The 9,701-nt window shown below is 59.6% G+C and overlaps 1 protein-coding gene across 8 annotated transcripts in view; it reads right to left on the reverse strand.

Annotated features, from left to right (window-relative positions):
• BCOR (BCL6 corepressor) overlaps positions 1–9,701 on the reverse strand; it is a 111,617-nt gene that overhangs the window by 43,132 nt on the left and 58,784 nt on the right. For 3 of the 8 annotated variants that reach the window (XM_011380744.2, XM_011380742.2, XM_011380743.2), the window contains exon 1: positions 809–1,608. The exons of 3 other annotated variants lie outside the window; for them this stretch is intronic. The gene's annotated coding sequence lies outside the window, so the exon portion shown is untranslated. Of the gene's footprint in view, positions 1–808; positions 1,609–1,792; positions 2,072–2,365; positions 2,422–9,701 lie in introns of those variants that run through there. 2 more of the 8 variants (XM_011380739.2, XM_023523701.1) reach the window with 2 other exon arrangements.

Below are 9,701 nucleotides of genomic sequence, written 5' to 3' on the forward strand. Positions count from 1 at the left end.
TTACAAGAACATTTACAAAACAAAGCGTCTGACCTGGCGGGAGGGCGGACGGGCCGAGACCCGAACCTCACGCTCTGGTCGGTTTCCTAGTAGTTTTTTTTTTTTTTTAATCCACGTGATTTGTGCTTTGGGGCAAGCCAAGAAAAAACCCGGGACTCCCCTCCCGAGTTGTGCGGCGGCGGCGGCAGGTCGAGCTCGGCTCGGCCGGGGCGTCCGCCACACACCCTGGCGCACGCACACACCGCGTTCCACTAGGAGGAACGAGCGGCCCCCGGAGAGGCGAGACGAGGCGGCGACGGCTGGGGGTTTTTACAGTTCTTTCCCAAGTCGAAAAAGAAAGCAGACGGGAACCCGCCGCCCTCCCCTTCCTGCTCGCGAGCTAACGCCGAGCCGAGCTTCCCAGCTTCCAGCCCAGCTCCCCCCTCCCTCCCGCGCCCGACTCGCTGCGCTCAGCGGCGACCGCGCTCCCGAGCACGCAGGCACAGAGGCTGCAAACTTCCACTCGCCGAACTCCCAGCTCTCCTCCCGCCCCCCCCGCCAGAGGCGGCAGGCCCCCCCCCGCCGCACCCCTCCCAGGTGCCCACGCGGGGCCGCTTAGCTTGGCTGCATTTTTAATAACTTAGAGCTAAGAAATAAAAACGAAAGCGAGTAGAGTCAAAGAGAAGCGCGAGGCGAAAGCTTCGTGGGGTGCGTGAGAGTCGGAGGAGCAGCCCGTGGTGGGTGGGGGCTCTGAGGGAGGGGGCTGACTGCAGCCCGCCGCGCGTCCGCTCGCTGGTCCTCGCCGGGGAAAGGTGTTTCGGGCACTGACCTGAAATCCTTGGCCGGAGAGTAAGGAGGGAACCGGCGATCCAGCGCTTTGAAGTTTTCCTCCAGTGCAGGGTCGAGGCGGCGAGGAGCCAGGGGCGGCTGGGTGGGTGGGGAGAGGTGTGCGGGGTGGGAGGAAATTGGGGTGGCGACGGTAGTGAGCAGAGATGGAGCCGGGCCGGGGAAGCGCGGCGAGCAGCAAAGTTTGCCGTCCCCGGCTGCCCGCAGCCCGCTCGCGGCGCCGCGCTCGCTCGCCTCACTCGCCGTCTGCTGCTAGTCGGCTGCCCTCGGGGTCGGCCCCGCAGAGGGGTGGGCTCTGGGCCGGGTGGGGGCGGGGCGGGGCGGGCTCAAAGCCTCGGGGCAGGTGGCGACAGCCCTGAGCGATCCTCGGGGCTCCCGCGGCTAAGCCGGGCTCGGCAGGGCTCAGCAGCTCTCACGCCGCCGCTGCTGCCGCCCGCGCTCGGGCAGGAGCCCCAGCGCCATGTTGACGGATTGCCGCGAGCGCTCGCTCGGGCTGGGTGTGTGTGTGTGAGTGTGTGTGTGTGTGTGTGTGTGTGAGTGTGTTGGCCAAGTCGTCTCTGCACGGCGACAGCGCGGCTTGGGCTCCCCGCCCGGCGGCTCTCGGGCTCCCCCTCCACCGCCCGCTTCGCTCCTGGTCTTGGTCGCGATCTGGGCTTCGGCGCGTCTCCCCCGCAGCCGCGGAGCTCGGCTGGCGTTCAGCGAGGAGCGTAGCTCTGCCTCACCTTGCCGCTGGGAGCCCGGGCTCCGTCTGCCGCCGCTCGCCGCGATCCCAACGCGTCCCCCCTCTTCGGTTCCCTCCTCTTCCTCCTCCCCCTCCCTCCGCCCGCCCTTTCTCCCTCCCTCCCTCCCTCCCTCCCAGCAGCCGCCTCCCCTCCCCCCGCAGGCGCAGCGCTCGGGCGACAGCCGCCCGCCCGCCCGCCGCCGCCTCCAGCTCTCGCAAGTTTGAGCTCCCCCAGCCTCCGCTCACCCTCCGCTGCGGTGCCTTGGCGGTGGGCTTTCGGAGGGATGATTCCACAGGAAAGGTTTGCCCGAGGTGCCCCAGTCGTCACCGATTCCCCGCCCGGCGCGTTTCGCCTCTCGGGGTCCGAACCCCGGACCACTTGGGTGGCGCACCCCTCGCCCTCTCCTCCCCCACTCGAGCCGAGTTGGCTGCGCACACCCGGCCCCGGCGCGCGTCCTGGGCGAGCCCCAGACCGACTCCGGTGGCAGCGGCAGCGAGCGCGGCCCGCAGATCCGGAGCCCAGGGGATGGGGGGCGGCGGGGGCGGCTCTCCCAGCCGCGCGCCGAGACTCCCCTCGCTACCCAGAAGGCCAGTGGAGGACCGCAATTACCATAAAGCGCCTCGCACTTCGCTCTGCCAAAGCTGTCAAACCCCAGCGGCAGCCGCCGCTGCCTCTTGCCACCAGCGCTGCGCTCTCCCGGCCACGCGTCCCTTTCGAGACCAAGCAGAGCCTGGCGAGTGCACACCGGCGCCTACCCACTGCCTGGGGTGCCCCTTCCTCCCTGAGGAGCCCTTTCCCATTTCGGCGTCAAGAGCTACCTGAAAACACCGCCCTAGGCACCGGTGGCCGTTCTGCCCGAACTACGTGCCCGAGTTCCCCGGACGTTTCAATTGTGTAGGAATTGTTTGGAGAGGCAGGGGGTGTAGGAGGCAGCCCTTGGGGCATGAGGAGGCGGAGGTGGAGGGGTGGGGACTTAGGGGAGCGGAGATCCGCCAGAATGTCTGCCGGTTCGCGGGCATTTCACAGTCTGCACCTCAGATGGCTGGAGGATCTGTCCTGGCCCCTCACCTCCTCTCTAGGAGATTATCTCTCGCGTTTTATTTTCCTTGGCAGGGAGCAACTTTTGGCTTATACCGTTCTCCCCATAAATTTCCACTCGGTAACGTCGTGCTGATCGTACACCCCGCGCCCGCAGCAGTTAATTCAATTGACACGTATTGAGCTTCTCCAGCGCACCCGGCGCGGCGCTGGGCGCGGGGGGAGGGCGGGGGCAGGCGGGAGGGGGAAGCGGAGAGGCGAGGTTCCGGCCTCCCCGGAGCGCAGAGCCTCTGGGGCGAGCCGAGAAGCCCCAGTTCGTGAAGCTGGCGGGAAGGGTTGGGAGTGGGGGAAGGGTGTTACGGCCTAACCGCACCCAGACCGAGGGCCCGGACGTCCCAGCAAAAGGTGACCCCACATGGCTGCTCGGTAGGGTCTTTATGCTGGCGGTGGAGAGTCTCTTTCTGTCTAAGGGACAAGATGGTGCAGGCTCGATGAGAACATCAATCCGAAATGGAGGTGGCTTGTAAATCCACACGGAAAGTTTTAAAATATCCTGGAGTGTCTCCATGCCAAAAATAATCAAAAGCATCTCAAGTTGATTACTAAGTCAAGGTCAAGGCCAAAATCAGCTCTAGCTAGCAGATACCTTTTAAAAATTAGACTTAATACTGACTGTGGGACTGTTTTTAGGTGCGATTTTATTTATTCTGTTTTAGTTCTCAGCACATAGTTATAAAAACAGCCCCTTTCAAAGCAGAAGTGAAACATCTCTACCGTTTGAAACCCGAAACTTGGGGCAGAATTAAATCTTCATGCTCCGGAGCTGCTTATATGCTCCGGGGATGCAAAAGACAGACAGGCAGGCAAGTGTCCCCCGCAAACAGTGCCCAGCCCTGCTGGGCCACCACTACTTTCAGGACCCACGCCTGCCTGCATGATGGAATGTACCCGGTTTTCTTCCCGTCTTTCTGGAGGTGGACGTCTCTGAAAGCTAACCCACACATTTTTTTAATCTCCGGTAACAAGCAGAAAGACACCTGGACTATTATGCTGTAAAGCTATTTTTTATAAAGACATTTTAGGGCCAGACATTAAAAGTTATTAGACTGAACGCTTGCGAGTTACAGACACAGCTGGAGAAAAAGCCTCTGGTTGTGTGTTGTAGCAACATTTCTTTTTGAAGCGACTCCTTTTATTCAAAACAAATCTAAAATAACCGGGAAAGCTGAAGTTGGCTATTTGTGGGGGAAACTCTCTGAACATAGTTCCAGGCGAGGAGGCCACTGTGCCACTGTGGGCCGCTCGGGAGAGCTGGCCTGGGCAAGTGGGGAGCCGTGCCAGGCTCTTCCGGCTCAGTTAGGCAGCAGCAGAAATCCTGGCCCTGTGCCCGGCCACCTTCTCTCCTCTTCCCAAGCCTCCCCAACTCTCCCCCACAGCATAGGCTTTTCCCCCGAGTTAGGAGTTGCATGTAACCATCCAGAACTTTTGGGAAATCCCGAACCAAGAGAGTGCTTGTAGCCTGCTGCCTCTCAGAGTCCTGTAGCCTCCAGGGGCTGCTGACAAAGGGGCCTGTTTGTCTAACTTTAAAAGTCTTAGGGTAAAATGAATGGAGGGGGGAGAGGACGCTGTAAATGTGAAGGGGAGAAATTTGATGCTGGAGACAAATAGGCCAGTAAATTTGCCTTTGACGCAATTTGCAGCATTCACAACCCCCTCCACCACCGTTTTTTAAGGAGTCTTGCCTCCAAGGTATCCTCATGCGGGCTGGTGGGATTAAAGGGTTTCTTTTCCATCTCCGAGGGATACATTTTCCAACTCTGGGATTTTAAAAATATCTTATTATGGGAGTCCTAAGAGGCATGAGTCTATGAATGTGTGTGTGTGTGGGGGGGGGGTGTTCATTACTCACTGGGAATTAAAATGTGAGCTATTCCGGAAGTGCTCCAAGGAGGGGGAGTGAGGGAGTAGGGAGTTTACACCTATTGGCCCAGGGAGGAGAAGCAGAAAGCTCAGGAAGGGCAGTCCCATCTCGGGTCCCCACTCAGGAAGAGGCTCCAGGAGCTAGGGACACCCAGGAGCCTGCAGCAGCATGTGCGGGCAGCCAGGGCCTTCCCCTGCTCCCTCCTTTCCGGCCCTCCCTGGAGCCCCTAGGGAGCTGACCTGGGGGTCAGGCCGATACACCAGGAACTCAGCAAGGGGAGGATTTCAATGAAAGCAGAGGAGGCGGAGAGAGCCAGCAAGTGAGCGCAAGGGAGGGGAGGCCGTAGAGGCAGCAGAGAAAGAAATAGGCACTGAGAGGAGAGGTGCTTGGAATTGAGCTGCGGTGGGCCACCCCTTCCTCACCCACCTCTCCTCCCCTTGGAAGGGTCTCCCCGTTAACCGTATGGCTCGACTTCAGGCTCTCAGGCATTCTGCAGCTATGGATTCTACCCAGGCTCTGCAACTGGGCAGGCAGGTCGGTGCTTCCGGGAGCAAGCCTGGAGCTTGGCCGCCCTTTTCAGACTAGGCTGACTGTGCAAGGCCTGCCAGGGCCTCTTTCCACACGTTCAACCACAACCCAGGCCTAGGGAAAAGGCCACGCATCCCGTGGTGAGGATCTAACCTGGTGTTTGGGGAACCCTGGGATCCCAATATTGTGTGTGAGGGTCATTTGTAACATATGTGTGAGATCTAAATGACAAAGCTCTGTAGGCCTCCAATGGCGCTCTCCCGTCTGTGACACTGGTTATTGGAATAAATGGGAGTTAAGTGATTACAGATAATGTATTTTTACTTTACATAGTGTGAGCCAAGCTATTAATGTTAGCTATTTTAATAAACACAAATACCCACACTAACGGTCTTCTGTGGTCACTTTGTAAGAGAACTCAGGAATAACTCAGTGGCCCTTAAAAGAGCCACTGCCCCCCACCCCAAGCATAGGGCATCCTTATCACAGGAATTTCAGTTTTCCGGAAACATCTAAAGGTAGCTGCCTTCCATGGCAAGAGACTGCTAGACTTAGGAATGGCCAAGTTGAATATGGCTGCTCTTTCTGCCTAGCCTTTGAAGAGTTGTTGAGCCATTCCAGTAGGAGAGTCCAAAATGCAGAGCCAACATGGTAGCAGCAACTGCCTCAGAATTTCTTAGCTCAGTGTCAGGCTCTGAGATCCCCAAACCCACCAGAGACCAGTAGGTAAATTACCGTTTACACTGAGGGGCCAGCTGGGTAGATGGGTGTCAGCCGAATAAGCATAAATGCAGGCGACTTCCAGGAGGTTCCGTCTTGCACTCCACCTGGTCCCAGCTTAGGAGCCCTCGAAGCCTCCGCGCTGGGCCGGATGCTCCTGCAGATAAACCCGGCCGCCACGTCCCGCCCTGGCTGCTTATTTAGCAAGGCGCCTCCAGCTCATATTTTACCCGTCTAGGGACAGTGAGCCGGAACCACGGGGAGAGGGGCGGAGAACCACCAACGGACCCAGCACGCCGGCCTTCTGCCCCAGCCATTTTGGGTCTAGCTTAACTCCTCCACTCCCGCGGGACCCCTGCGGAGACACACCACCCCGGGAACTGGAGGTATCTGGAAGGCCCTGCCAGCCCCTCGCTCAGGGAAGGAAGGGAGTACAGCCCAGCAACTGGAAACGCGACTCTGATCTGTCTCTAAATATTTCTGAGGCCCCCACCAAGTTGGGAGCAGAGGAGAGTGGGTGGTTGCCTTGGGAAGGTCGCAGCCAGGAGCAAAGCTGGGGGCTGGCGCAGGGCTGGAGAGTTCAAAAGGCCTAATCCACGGCACTTTTATCTGCTCCCATTCCCCCTCCAGGCCCACTCTGCTCTGCCTTCGACCCCGCCTCCCAGCCCCTCATCCCTGCGTCTCCAGTGCGTTAGCAGCCGCGCAGCCCCCGGCCGCAGCGAGTGCGATGGAGGGAGGGGCGGGGGGAGGGAGGGGGTTGTGTTGCGAGGCCTGACAGAACCTTCTGTGTGCGGCGGAGGGAGGAGGCTAATGCATAATGCACAGCGCCTGGAAGCCCGGCCATTAGCGGCCTGTCGGTGACACAGACAAACGACTAAGAGGGAGGAGATCCAGCTCGCTCTGGAGTTTAAATATACCAGCGTGGAGGGGAAACGCCATGATTTAAAAGTGTGTTCGCAGACACTTGCATATATTTTAATGATTTCCAGCAGGCCATGCGTCCCAGCCTTACATCCCTCTCCCCAAAAGGGGGATATGTGTGTGGGGGGGGCAGAGTGAGAGGCCTCAACATGAGACCCACCGCCAGCTTTCACGAGATGAAGGGAAGGGGAGGTTGGGAAACCTAGCGAGAAAGCGAGGCCTAGGGAAGCCACAGGACCCAAGGCCATCCCCAGAAATCTGGTCATTGAGCCTTCCACCCCAGACTGGCCCCTCTACACTGTGCTAGAAAAAGCCTGGGGGAAAGGAAGGAATAAATCTTGCCATCCTTGCTTCCCCCAGGCGCCCACATTTTTGAATTTTCCTTTTCCACTGACGATTCAGAGACCTTCCTCCCGGTTTAACACGCCAGTGTTTTTTAGCAATTAAGGCGAGAAGGGGGTGGGGATGAAGATAAGCCAATTTTTTTTTCCGCCATGCAAGTGTGAAAGATAAGATAACATTAAGCTGGGGCAAAGCGGCTGCTTACAACCTCCCCTCAGCGATTTTGATCGGTCACTTCTTATCTCGCCCAAATGCTCCTTTCGAAAACTGCATCAAAAAAAAAGAAAGAAAGAAAGAAAAGAAAAATGAAAGAAAAAAGAAACAAAAAAGGCAGAAGGGAAGTATTTTCATTTGGAAGTGACATTTAAAACCCATCTCCTCTACTTCAGCAACTGCCTCCCTCCCCCAATCCCGGGCTTTCCAGGAAAAGTTGCACCTCGACTCCCGGGTTTCAGGCTTTCTCGTGGGGGGCAGGATTACTAGTGTAATTAGGATGAATAAAACCAGGGATGCATGATGAGCATTTATCCTGCATCCAGCCCCAAACTCGCAGACGGGTTTTTCTGCTCTTAGTTACTGATCGGTGTTTGTGTTTCACCATATCGCTCGAGTGTTGAAACTAAACAGGTAGTTATATTCGGAAGAGTCGTATAACTATGTCAACACGAAATGGTTGTTAATGCAAAATAATAAGAAACTACTGATTTTTACAGGCCCCTGGAAGAGGAGAAGGCATCACACGTCTCAGAACCTGCTAACTCTCAGCCGAACTGGACTCTCGGGGAGTTTTATAAAAATCATTCTTTCCACACAAAAATCTCACGAAGGGGTTTCTGGTCGTTTGTATTGAAGGAGGTTTCGGTATAGAACTCTAGGCCCGCAAGGCGGCCTGTAAATTCCCCCCAGCCCAGCGGCTGGCCCCAGATCGGAAACATCAAGGCGGGCGACCCAGGCCGAGTTGATGAGCCTCTGCACGAACCTCCGGCTCAGAGCTCCGAAGCGCCCACTTCCTCACCCTCCATCCCGAGTTCCCACCTTGGCGCCGGGCGCACACCGATTCTACCCCCTCTGGGTCGGGTTGTACGACCTAAAGCCCGGGGCCAGCCGCGGCCGCCGGATTGTCCCCGGGGAGCCAAAACCGCCGAGCGGGGAAACCCCTCCTCTTGCCCTTCCCCGAAGAGCCTGACCGCGGCGTAGGCGCCGAGCGAGCGGGCATCCGCTGACAGCCGGGCCTCACGTAAGGCCCACAAGCGACCCATTAGTCAGCCTGAGTTCCCCTCAGGCGAGTCGTCTGGCGCGGCCCTAAGGCCGGGCGCAGGCGAGGCGGGGGTGCGGGGCCGCAGCGAGCTGAGAGTGAGGCGGGGGCGCGGGCTCTGCGGGGCCCGGCCGGGCTCGGTTCCGCGTTCCTGGGCCCACGGGTAAGCTGAGCCGGCGGGGCAGGCCGCTCCCTGACTGGCGCCGAGGCGCCGAGCTGCGCTTCACGTGCCCGCCATATCAGCAGCGGCGAGAGGCGGGGACAGAGAGGCGCGCCGCAGCTCCTGCGGGGTCTCCGGCCCCTGCCTACCCCTCCCCGCCAGGGGCTGGGCCAGGACCGCAGCCCCCAGCCCTGAGCCAGCCTAGAGCAGCGCTGCCAGACTCGGAAAGGCTCCTAGGGCGCCGCTCCGAAAGCTGCGAGGCGGCGGCAGCGAGGGGAGGGTGCTCCTCGCGGCCGCCCCGGGAACTTCCCAGCCGCCCCGCCGCCGCCACCGGCACCGGAAGCCCTTGCGCCGCCCCGTGCGGAGTTTGCTGGCCCCCAGGGCTGTTTCAGACCGGCCGGCTGCGCGTCATCCCCGATGCCTTCTGGCCCCAGGGGCCTCACTCGACCTGGGGGCATCCCCATTTAAGTCCTTAGGACCCTTCTCGAGCTCCAGTGAGTCCTCCCTCTATACTGCCTTAAGTGCCCCCTTTCCACTCCCCAACCCCGCAGCTGGGACGGGAGAGCGCAGAGCCGCCACTCCGGCGGACTGGGCAGGAACACCTGCTCCCGGGCCCTGCAGCTGGGCGCGTGGTGCCGGGAAAGGCTGCCTGCTGTTGTGTGCAGAGATCGCAGAGGAGAAAATGGGGCTCCGAAGCTCTGGGCCAGGCACAGCCGCGCCTCGGCCACCCCCATCTCTCACCCCCTCTGTGCGATCAAGCCCGAATCCTGGGGACTCGAGTCTCCTGAGGGTAGAAAGGCCGCCTCCCCTGGGATGAGGCTTCTAGCCTTAAGAGGTCGTTCGCAAGACAGATGAGACAAAACCTGTTTTGGGAGCCTTTTCGGTGTCGTCCTCTCTCTCCAAACCAGACACTCATCTCCCCTCGGTCCCCACTCTAGCCTCGGTCAGGGAACGAGAGTAGGTCATAGCCACCCCAGCAATTTTCCCCCCTCCCCACAAAGGATCTGGTACCGGGTTCGTACTTTGCCACCCTACGTGTGGACCCTCCCCATCTCCTTCGTGTTCCGAGGAGATACGGAGGCTGAGATGACCTGCGCTCCTCGCTCTGCCTCACCACCCCCTCCCCCGTCTCGCCCTCCCCAGCAGTCCTGGCCCAGGGCCCGGCCAGGGAAGGCGTTGTTTTGCCAGCGGGAGCCGAGCGAGTGCGCAGAGAAAAGCCTCCCTGCTCTAATGAGAGTGCACACAGCGCTGCAGCGAGGAGGATGATTA

The sequence above is a fragment of the Pteropus vampyrus genome, unplaced genomic scaffold (genome assembly GCF_000151845.1).
Source record: "Pteropus vampyrus isolate Shadow unplaced genomic scaffold, Pvam_2.0 Scaffold404, whole genome shotgun sequence".
In the NCBI taxonomy this organism is placed as follows: domain Eukaryota; kingdom Metazoa; phylum Chordata; class Mammalia; order Chiroptera; family Pteropodidae; genus Pteropus; species Pteropus vampyrus.